Source organism: Ambystoma mexicanum, chromosome 2p (assembly GCF_040938575.1).
Source record: "Ambystoma mexicanum isolate Mex_15411 chromosome 2p, UKY_AmexF1_1, whole genome shotgun sequence".
Lineage (NCBI taxonomy): Eukaryota > Metazoa > Chordata > Amphibia > Caudata > Ambystomatidae > Ambystoma > Ambystoma mexicanum.
The window spans coordinates 687,007,736-687,019,817 of NC_090923.1; the positions used below are offsets into that span (position 1 = coordinate 687,007,736).

General features: G+C 45.8%; 1 protein-coding gene across 16 annotated transcripts in view; it reads left to right on the plus strand.

Moving 5' to 3' along the window:
* LRFN1 (leucine rich repeat and fibronectin type III domain containing 1) overlaps nucleotides 1-12,082 on the plus strand; it is a 1,263,189-nt gene that overhangs the window by 232,130 nt on the left and 1,018,977 nt on the right. For all 16 annotated transcript variants that reach the window (XM_069644265.1, XM_069644262.1, XM_069644261.1 and 13 more), the window contains one exon: nucleotides 2,660-2,746. The gene's annotated coding sequence lies outside the window, so the exon portion shown is untranslated. The remainder of the gene's footprint in view (nucleotides 1-2,659; nucleotides 2,747-12,082) is intronic.

Genomic DNA, 12,082 nt, shown 5'->3' on the forward strand with positions numbered 1-12,082 from the left:
TTTTCATGAGTTACCCCACAAAGCCAATTGCAAACTGTGTGGTATTTTACCCAATTTTTCTACAAAGTGTGCTCTAAAATGCTCCAATTTTACCCATTATTTAAAAATAATTCTTGGGGGTAGAATTCCTCCCAACCACCCTTTATTGTGTGGGCTCCCTCGCTGTGCTTGGTTGCTGTGGCATGTCTGGGACATACATTTAAGCCCTTCCAGTTAAACAATTCACCAGCTGCCACTGAACCAGATCTCCTGCGGGGTGCACATTGCACAACATAAATGATTCTATATAGTATAGTGTACACAATGGTTAAAAGATCCGTTCTGTTGTGGTGTTCAGTTGTGCGTCCTTTTTAGGAATATGTGTCCCAATGGGTTTTCCAGTTGAATTTAATTTGCCAGCGTTTCTTTATGTATGTGTTGGCTTGCGTTAAGTGTCGCTATTGATTTGGGAAGTAGCACATGTCTCTGCAAAACAAACTAGAGACTCGAAATCATAGCGTGCCTGTGCGATTATATAATTGGTTACTACAGGGTTACATGGTAAAATGCAGTATTTGGCCCTAGGGAACGGGGTATTGAAGGGGGCATTTTTATGAATGATGGTGTTGCCTTGTGAAGCATTCAGTCTTACAGGAAGCATGGGATATGGGCTGGCGGGCATCATTGGCAGCACAGGCGGATAAGGGTACAGTTTTATCAAGACAGGCCCTCTTCGTGAGTGCCCATTTATTTCTCCAATGTGAAATCCCAGACATTTATCTCGCCTTTATATCCAATTCAAATGTAATGATCAGGCTTAAAAAATGGCCGCCTCAATTCATCACAATCATGTGGTCTCGGCTGCCGTCAGCTTATTTGTTATATCAGCCGGAAGGTATTTCTGTGTCTCCGGGGCTTCTCTTACCGCAGCGCTTGCCTGGTTTCAGTGGGTCCTCTGCTCCACTAAGCATCCGCAGTTGCTCGTCTGTGATGGAAAGAGTATCTCGAGGCAGCATCAGTCAGACTCCAGGACGAGGCTGCATATCCCATCATAAGGACACCGGTGGCCGGTTAATGCAGTCGTCCCCTGGAAACCATTGCCACAGCAGAGCATTGCAATTATGGTTCTGCTTGTTCACAGTGGGCCTAGTTATGAATTTGGTGAGGAGGTAAAAACAGATTTTGAAAACTTTACCCCGTGTTTTACCAATCCGTCTGATTATAGGTTTGAATCCTGCTAAGCAAAAATAAGAAAACATCCTGCTTGGCAGTATTACTACCAAAGATGGCGGCAAGGATATTGTGCCAGCATTATTATCGTTGGTGATAATACTGTGCATTATTATCGTTGGTGATAATACTGTGCATTGCCCAATAAAGTGCATTGAGACTTCAAAATGGGGAATAACGGCATAGCATATCTGTATTAATGGTAATTCTGTTTGGTAATGTTGATCATTCAAATACTGCAAAACTCATAATGAGTTCCAGTGTGAGTCTATTCAGAAGAGCAGAGGCAGTTTCCAAGTGGAAAATGCCACTAGTTTTTGAGAGGCTAAATTCCTGGGAGCTCAATGGTTTGTTTATGCGTGTAGAGGGGATGTTGTTAAACAGAAGATCCCTGTCTTACTTTTGTTGACGGTTGCCCCAGTTGGAGGAAACTGGATTCCATCCTTATCTCACTGGAGAAGAGGCATGGGAGTTCATTCTCAAAATGATGAGCTCTCAACAAATAAAAGTGCTCTCTTCCATCGGGCTGACAAGGGCAATCATCGCCGACTTGCCCAACTATTAAACATTCCACAAGTGCAGTGGCAGATAGCAGAATCAGTGTCTGCAGCCAGCCAAAATGTCACAAGTGCAGTGGCAGATAGCAGAATCAGTGTCTGTAGCCAGCCAAAATGCCAGTGTTCAGACAAAGAAACTGTGCAGATTGCATATATGACCATCACACAGTCATAACACCTGTAGCCTACAGACTACTCAACCCCTATATTCCAAAAAAAAAACTGGTAAATAAGGATACGGGGGCAGCATGACCTACTGTTAGCACCTTTGAAGCCGTTTCACTTGGAATTGCTGTCTAAAGCGTATTCTAATCACGTTATTAGCAACATTAGACAAGTGATGTCTTTTTGCACACTTTGTGCTATGTAGATTGAGGATGTCTGGTGAGTGCACACAAAGACCCTGATGTTCTCTCAACATCCTTCTGGAGTCCAGCATGCTCATAGCAGATGAGTGGCAGGTGCACGCCTTCAAAAATAGGGAGGACCCCTAACTGTGTGCTGCCATCTCTTGAGGTATGCCGCATTTCAATGTTTCATGTCCTGGGTCTTTGACTTTCGAGCTAGGAGCTTTACAGTGGCCAAGATGTGTCTTCCTGTGTGACCATGACCCACCATTTTGGTTGGATAAGAATGTATGTCTTACACTAACTGTGTTCCTATTCAACTCCCTTTAGTTGCCGCTGTTATTTGTGATGGGTTCTTCCTCATTAAAGTTTTCCAGGTGAAAAGTGGTGAAATCATTGACCACAAGTGGACTAGGTTATTGCATTTTAATTTGTCAACAACAAAAAAATAAAACACTCTGTCCTATTTGTAGGCTAATTTCTGCGTTTTTGTACCCATGTACTTTTCAGTGTTAGCTAAAAAATAATACCTTGTTTATGTCTTAGATTCCTTGCATCGTGATTTTTTGAGACTGCAATCACCAAGCACTGGTGGGGATCTTCAGCATTGAACTTGGCTTACACTACCAACAGGTGAGTCGTTGGTCGCAAAAGCATGTCAATGTTCTTGTCACCCTTCTATTGCTATTACCTCAGTGAATTCTTCACAGATATCAATTCCTGTGTACGCATGGTGTGACTATTGTTCATGTATGATGTGTTATTCTGTGCACGGTCCTGTTTTACAAATATTGCATGGAGTAGGGAGAGTGATGTCATACTACGTCTATGGAAGGTCAGATAATGTGTTTCAGAGTTTAATTTGCAGCACCGCAGCTGTACATTGCACTGCACGTTTTGATATGGTGGCATCTCCATCTGAAAACTATCTGTAAATTAACCATAGTTACATGGCCACTACTTTCAAACATCCACTCCTGACTCAGAACCCGCCCCGCTTTTGACTCTCTTGCCCACCGGTCACCTGTCCCTTCTTTTTTGTTCTGTTTCCTGTGTTTGTGCGCCATGATGACTGCGGGCTTCGGCGCTCTACATATAAATAAATACATGAATAAATCAAGTGAGTACAAGTTAATGTTTACTGGCACTGAATTAATAACAATAGACATGGAAAAATGAGTTCCGTCCGACACACTCCACAACCTGAAGAACCCCAGCCACATCATACAATATACACATATATATATATATATATATATATATATATATATATATATATATATATATATATATATATATATATATATATATTTGTGTGTGTGTGTAAATGCCTGACCCTGAAATGGCTTCTGATGGAGACACATCTCATATGTCCTCTCCAGCTATCGCTTTGGCGCTGCATCTCATAGAATACGGTTGAGTCCCACAATAAATTCGGTCCAATTGTACACAAAGCTCTTCTTCCTTTTCCTTCTCATGCCTTGCTGAGCATCTTATCTATCCCTCTCCCTCATCCCGACTATCTCCCCGACTTTGCTTCTCCCTACCACTACTGAATGTACGCATGTCCTCATGTAGGCACATTGTACACAAGGGCTGAGAGCTTGCCCTGGGGTTGCTTGTGTTATATAAGAATCAAATAAACCTCAAACATAAATGACCATAAGTGAAAACATCTGTCATTGGTTCCAAAATATATTTCAGTAACAAGCACCATGGAAACATATCTCCGTAATCTGATATTGAGGATGGATTGCTCAAATTCTGGCTATTACTATAGATTATGCAAAATGGGGTGTACATTCTCGTTAGCTAGTAAGTGCTAGCTAATGACTATAATTGATAGGTTCTTCTGGCACCGCAGGGCCCGCTGGCACATTCGAATTCAAAGCACTTAAGGATACAATAATAACCTTCCGTGTGTTATTGTGAAGCCTAGCTGAGGAGAGGAGGGAATCGATTCCTTGTGACGTCAGTGGCAGTCATCTTGGGACAGAAAGCTGATGTCAGTGATCAAGATACATAGAGAGTCAAGCAGCAGGGATCAGGGGGCGAAGAGCCCCCGTATCCCACACGGGCTCCCAGAGAATCATTTTGAGAACCAGGAGCTACAGTGAGCCCCGGAGGAACCAACCTGCTGGGGTACAAGGAATCGTACACAGTGTGCACCACTGCACGTCAATATTTGAGTCAGATAAGGCGGGTGTTCAGGGCTTAAGGCCTGCCATGGCCACACCCACTGCCAGCCCCTTTTAGGATGGCATTACATGAACCTGGCATTACATGAACCTGGTCTAATTTCGGGGTGCTTTATACATAAGAAACAATAACCTAGAAGCGCGTGGGCCAATCTAACCCATAGCTGCATCTAACTGCCACGCTGTGCTCCTGTACCTTAACAGACAGATTCTACCTATTTTTATTTCTATGCATTTGTGCTACATTTTAATGTCATCCTTAGTGTGCCATGATGGAAATGTGTCCACTGTGGTCTCTTTATTGCAAGTGTGTGCTTGGGGAGGGAAGGGGTGTTGCGAGAAGGGCGGGAAGAGAACGTCTGTGCGTGTGTCATGTTCTCAAAAGCCATAGATCTTATTTTCCCTACCTTATGGGACTAAAAGGTCAAGCATATCTTCTTAGATTTACATGTTTGACTTCCAGGTTGTATACAGATCTCCGCAGGGTGCTGTCTCACAGACAGACTATGAGGAGGAGTATGAGAAAGCCACTTTTATCTGGGTGGACACTGCGCAAGTTGAGTGATGCCTCTGACACAGGCCAGGCTAACCTTTGTATAGTGGACAAACTGTATGAAAAGAAATAGTGGAAGTATGTTCCCTGCTGGCCTGCCAAGGCTCCACACAAACCCCATCTCCAAGCCCCTCCCACGTGCAATACAAACACCCAAACACATGTGCCTGCCGTTCAAGGAAATGTTCAGTGCACTGCACTGAAGTGCACGTTTCGCCTTCTTTCAACACTATTAATTTATAACGAAGCCATTACGGAACAGTTTATTTTTTAAATAAAAGTATAGGAATGGTAAAATGGCAGTAAACAATGTAAAGGAGCAACAAACCCAACCGCAATTGCCCACTTCGACCACTGCCTTTCACGTTTAGATTGTGCAGGAGGGCCAATGCAGCTTTCCACTCTTGCAAAATTCATACATTGGGGGTCATTACGAGTTTGGAGGTATCCATGGCACTATTAGCGCCATGGCTGCCTCCAAACCGGTGTCCGGGTCTGGGTAGTCGGAATGGGGACTTACCAGGTCATTCCAACCTTGGAGGTCCCGGTATATCCCCATTCTGAAATCCATTCCCCATTCACATTCAAGCCCTGATAGGGCTCAATGGGAATGGGGACGGAGCTAATAACGGGCCCACAAATAGTGGGCCTGTTATTAGCTGCCTGGTCCTTTAACGGGTCCCGCTAAGGGCGGCTGGTAAAATGAGCCAGCCTTAGTGGGACCCGCTAAGGGACCTCGGAATGCAGCGGTAGGGGGTTAAATCCTTACCGGTGCTGTTAACCCCCTACCGCCGTACTCGTAATGAGGCCCATTGAGTACTATGGAATTGATCAGCAATAAAGCCTGCTATTGCAGGCCTCAGAGGTCTGAGAGGTCTGGTAGGCTATTATTCATTGTTATATAATTATCTGCCGCCCAGTTGAAAGTGCAAGGCAAAACTAAAAATATATAATGCGTTGAAACTGATCGTCCTTTTGGTATCCTTTGATATGCAGTGTTTGCCTGCGGAAATTATGTTTTGTGAATAAATGCCACACACATAAAAACATAACAAAACACTAGCATAATGCATTTAAATGTGTGTGGGTCAGTTAGATTGCGACATTTTCACATTTTATAACGTTCTCATGAGTCGGCATAGTTTAAGCACAAGCTCGAAAACCACATACAAATGCACTGGAATCCCCAAAGTGCATGCACTCGTCAGTTACTCGTTTGTTGATAAAACAGCAATTTGAATGCTAGAGCTGCTGAAAAAAATAGAATATAAAGGTGGACGTCATGATAAGTTCTGCATCAAAACACATAGGGCCTCATCACGAGTTGGGCGCTAGCCCTTAAATGCGGCGGTAACAGTATTACTGCCACATTTAAGAATCCTCCCAATCACGAGTCTGACAGCATTTACCCCCAGCTCGAAGTTGGGGGTAAATGCGCCAATTTAACACCCATTTTCGGGCACAATTAGCGCTCCATATCAGCGCGCGCTAATTGTGCCGAATATGCCCCTTTGGGTCCAATGGACCCAATGGGGAATGGGGAATACCCATTACCGCCCAACCATTGATCTAGCGCTATGGGTGGCGGTAATGCTATTAGCCCGGTCCGTCCAAATCGTGATGAGGCCCATAGAGTAGACACACAGCAAAGCAAGTAAGTAGCTATGTACTGTCTTCCCCGCTGGAGAGCCAGCGGTTCACCAGTAAAGCTGGTATCCCTGATGCGCAGGTGAAATGACAAGAAGCGCAATGTGCCTCTGGCCCTAGCACATGCCTCTCATGCAAGGCTCGATTTGCCATCAGCTCCTGGTTTCTATCAAAGGCAACATTAGGCTCTAATAGATATAGGGCCTCATTACGACCCTGGCGGAGTGGGTTTACGCCAGCGTTATTCGCGGCGGACCCGTCCGCCCTACTACGAGTTCCCGTAGCGCCATGGAGCGTATTTTACGGTGGCGTAATTAACGCCTTCCCCACTCCCATTATACCCTATGGGGCAAAAATGGGAATGGGGAAGGGTAAAATGGGGAATGGGGATTTACCGCCCCGCCAAGGTCAGAATGGGGTGGTAAATCCGCCAACCCCCATGGCGCTATCGGCAGCTTTCCGCCGTGCTCCATGGTGCATTTTGCACCGCGATTTCCGCCAGGGTCGTAATGAGGCCCATAGTAAAACAATGTACATACACTGAAGTTTATTCATGGCTTTTGTTTCACTATTAGAAATGTAAAGTGTATGTAAACACAAACTATCACACAGATTTGCACTTTTGTAGATAATCATTGTTTTTTATGGCAATTTAATTAACTAGCTGTGATGAAATGGTAGCACATTTTTTGTTGGTGATATTACCTTCTCAAACACGCTTATGCTAACCAAGTGGAAAGTCCAAACATGTAATGTAATGTTACGTTTTGTTAAAGGATATTTATACCGTGCACTTTCATCACCTGAGTGGACCCCTGGTGCTCTAGCGGATCTGAAAAGCAAGAGGGTTAGGTGTGGGGGTATGCTAGTAGGACTGAGTGGGAAAACTAGTACTGTGTGCTATTGGCAGCTTCAGTTTGGTTTAGACCATTCGCTGGTCGTAGGCGGAATATTTGGTCGGTAGTTGTCATGTGCTGTTCTGCAAGGCTGTGTGTAGTTTGCGGAGTAGTGAAGTGCGTGCGGTTTTTTGTGCTGTAGAGGGATGGCTGTGTTTAGTCTAGAGTTTGAGAGGTGTGCACAGAGGGATGAGTTATTTAGTGGGGTTGGTTAGTGGTGATCATTGTATTTATTTATTTATTGGATATTTGTACATCACCTACACAACAAATTGTGTGTCAAGATGCCACAGGACAAAAGGGAGGGGGGAACAACAAGGGAGAAAGATAACAGTAACGGTCCTACTATGCCTTGTGACATTCAGATTGTGCAAGTGCAGTAACAAACAGTGCAAGGGAGAGGGGATGCGGCAGTGCCGGTCTGCACAAGATGCAAAGTGCTGGGTGGGAAGGTAAGTGAAGGTTAAAGAGGAGGAGAGAGTGCACGTGAAATGGGGTGGGAAGTGGAGTGGGTGGAAGAGGGCCACAGGGGCTAAGCAAGTGCTATGGGGAGGCCAGGAGCGCACGTGCCAGGGATTGCAATGGGTGCAGGGTGGGTGAGGTCCACATGCTAAGTACGAGGAGGACTGGGCTGAGGGGGACTGATGGCCTGTAGAACTCAGAGGAAACCAGGCAGCCAGTCACTGTGACAGACAGGGATGTTAGCGGAGGAGGGGTAGATGGATGGAAGAAGAGAAAGGAGGGTCTTGAAGAGCTTCCAGAATTTAGGAGATCTGGCTCAAGCCTGAGAGGGACAGGAAGACCGTTCCAAAGGGAGGCTCCTGTGGAAGAGAGAGATCTACCTCCATTCTCTGCTTAGAGAAGCAACTAATACTCAGAGAGTTGGAGCTAGAAGACCGAAAGGCTTTAACAGGGAGGTATTTAGGCAGAGAGAGTTTTATGTAGCAGGGTCCCCGCTTTGTCCTACCCCCTCAGTTTTGCCCACCTGCAGCACATATCCCTACCAGTGGCATGCATTGTGGTGTGCTAGGGTTCCCAGTCCTATGTTCTGTGAAGAGTTGTGGGTTGTTAACAGGGGTATTTAGTGGTGATACCTCCTCCACCCCCATGTTCAGACTAATGAATGTCTACATCGCTGTCCCCTGGCACATCCCTGTGTGCAGCCACAATGACCTCCCTAGGCACCTTCAGTGCAGTGACACAGGGAAGTCTCTTAGAGTTCCCAAAGGTTTAAATACCTCCTCCAGCCCCCGTGTTCAGACTAATGGATGTCCACATCGCCTTATACCCTGGAACATCCCTGTGTACAGCCACCATCACCTCCTTAGGCCCTGTGAGAGTGGGGGGCCTCTTCCCTGTGCCCTTGTGCTCCCTGGGCCCCATGTTTTATCTGTTTGGTCACCACTCTTCCCCCTTTAATTCGAATGCCCTCTGTCTGTGATTATAATTAGGTTGGACCAGTTTCTCTCCTTTGTTTCTAGTAGGGCCCTCTATGGGAATGGGTGCACCTGGGTCTCCCTCCCACTCAGAGGCCTCTACTTCCCTACACTTAATCGTGGTCTGGCCTAGTCCCCTGTCTTTCCATTTGTGTGTACATTCCATAGCTGTGCATGCTGCACATTCGTTTTTGTCCCATTCTGAGTTGAAGAGCCATGTTTTTGGGAGTCTTAGGGTGAATTTGCAGAAATGCGCTAATTCCCTTTTACCTTAGAGACCCCCAGCTCTTTTTGCTGGACTGTAGGACATTTCTAACCTTGAGAGAGTGAGACCTTTTTCCCACTCTCTCATGTATTTTTCTGTTATTTCTTTTGACTTTGGAGTCTGAAAAACTCCATAGGATTCTTGTTTACATTGTGACAAACAGCACCTTCAGTGCAGTGACAAAGGGAAGTCTCTTATATTTCCCAAAGGTTTAAATACCTTCTCTTGGTAAAACTACTGTTTCCAAGAACAGTGAACTGAAATTGACTTTACTTACAATTTGCACATTTCTAGACCCAGCACACACTATCTTACCATAGGGTGCTGGAGGGTTTACTTAGTATCCCTGTGTCTAGTTTCTCATGTAACATGTTTATGTTACCCTTTCTACTATAAATGGCTGGTGGCAGTGGTTTACGTTTCCTACCATTGTGTGTTTTTACCGCGGGCTGCAATTGCAGCTGCAGTGAAGCACCCATGGGCGCCCATTTTGTCAAAATGGCCCTGGTATTCTTTTTTCACCATTTCTTGTTGGAACAGTCCTTCTTGAGATTTACTCTGTGCACCAAACCAGGTTTGGTCCCTTTGTTCATTTTGTCTTTGGCAGGATTCACCAGTGAATTCCACCTCCGCCTCTAGCATGTCTGGCAGGGGCAGGAAGTGAGGGAGGTGCATGAAACTCCCTGTGCTTAATCCCCTTGGTTACAGGAATGCATCCAAAGGTGATTGGCCAGCTGGATGTCCTCGGAGGACAGCCACCCTGCTATGTGATTAACCGCTATGCTGCAAATGAATGGGCGATACCTGCATAAAAGGCACAGCTTTTGTCTTGGAAGGCAGAGTCGACCACTGGACAAAGATATCTGAAGAAGAACTTGGAAGAGACACTTGCTGCAACCCCTGGACCATTGGTTTGCACGGTAAAGCCCTGCTGCATTGCTGAAGCTCTGAATTTTCTCCGACTACAGAAGCCCTGCAAGGACGACTTCTCACCTTGGGTTGGTGGGACAAATCAACCTCAAAGAAAACTTGTCTGGATATCCTCTTGGAACTGGCTGAACTTCCATTGCTGCTGCAGGTGCCAGTTGCCAGGGAAAGGAACACCAGACTCAAATGTCTTTTTTTTAAGTCGGACCTGAGCTCTAGGAAGATACTCCAGACTCCCATCAAGCAGGATTGACCAAGCCTGAGCCACCTCAACAGAGTGCTGGAACCCAGATGCAAGGAGAGTCCGTAAAGGTATCCATAACCACGGTGGTGCTGTTTGTGAGAGCCGTGATGAGCTGAAACAGTTAAGTGCTGCTGATCTGAAGTGTGCCCATTGCTGCCGCTTACCTACCATTCGTAGTGCAGGAGTCCCCAGGCATCCTCCCTCTTGTCCCCATGATCCAGGCCCAGGAACAACAGGATCTGCAAACCTACAAAGGAACAGAACCAGCTGTAACCACTTTCTTCTACCCAAAGGTACTGTACAACTAAGGGGATTTACCTCTTACCTCAGTTGAAACTTGTCTTGGTTGCCCTTGCAGAGTTGCTTGCAGCTTTGCCCCTCACAAGCCTTTTTACCTGCATGCAAGAAGTGCTTCAGCTCACCTAGACTTTTGCTCAACTAACATTGGCTGTCCTAGCTCCCTGAAAGACTTTTCCTACCTCTGACTTTGTGCTTTGCCTTTCCTCCAGGAAAGAGTTCATCTATTTTACATTGGAGGGTTCAAAAAGTACTTAACCTGCTTAAGAATAATTGTATATTTGTTAACCATTGTTTATTCCCTCATCTTTCTTGTTTGACACTAACCTTAATATTGCTCTAAACGTGCCAGTGACATTTCAATGTCCACAGTGTCCTAGTCATTTAAGTCACATGAGGGTGTAGGAAGTACCTGTGTGCCATCCCAAATGGGTATCTACTGATTTAAAGAAACTGAGATTGTGGCGGTCTTTCCGAGTTGGGCGGTAAGGGTTAACGGGCACCGGTAAGGATGCCGGTGCCGGTAAACCCTTACCGCCCAATTCCGAGGTCCCTTAGTGGGACCCGCAAAGGACGTGTGGTCAGGCCACACATCCTTAGCAGGTCCCGCTAAGGGACCAGGGCACTAATTACGGGCCCGCTATTTGCAGCCCCGCAATTAGCGCCTTCCCCATTCCCATTGAGCCCTATGGGGGCTCAAATGGGAATGGGGAATGGTTTACTGAATGGGGATTTACTGGGTCCTCCAGGGTCGGAATGGCCCGGTAAGTCCCCATTCAGCCAGACCAGACCCAGACCCGGTTTTGGAGGCAGTGATGGTGCTAATAGCACTATGGCTACCACCAAACTCGGAATGACCCCCTATGTAGTAACAAACAGTGCAAGGGAGAGGGGATGCGGCAGTGCCGGTCTGCACAAGATGCAAAGTGCTGGGTGGGAAGGTAAGTGAAGGTTAAAGAGGAGGAGAGAGTGCACGTGAAATGGGGTGGGAAGTGGAGTGGGTGGAAGAGGGCCACAGGGGCTAAGCAAGTGCTATGGGGAGGCCAGGAGCGCACGTGCTACCACCAAACTCGGAATGACCCCCTATGTATTTTGAAGTATATTGTTGTGTTATATATATTTTCTCCCTTCTAAAGAAGGCTTATTCAACTGATGGTTAAATTAATAAATAATTGTTTAATCAAGAAACCTTGAGAGTAAGTGTTTATTTGGAAAACTTTCACTGTGAATCTCCGTGTAAAAACAATACAGCTCACATTCACCCCTCTTGAGATAAGCCTGGCTGCTCAGTCACTCTACCAACTTGTGTAGTACATGCTTATACCAACGGTCGGGTTAACTATTGCCAAGAGGACAGATCTGGTGCAGTCACCCACAGGGTACTGCATACAATCTTGCCTAACAAGGAGTTTTCTGAATGTTAGATAGTCCTTCATGGGTAGTATTTCTCTCTGGAAGGAATTCCAAAGTTTAGCGGCTAGTCAAGAGAACGCCGATCCACCAAGT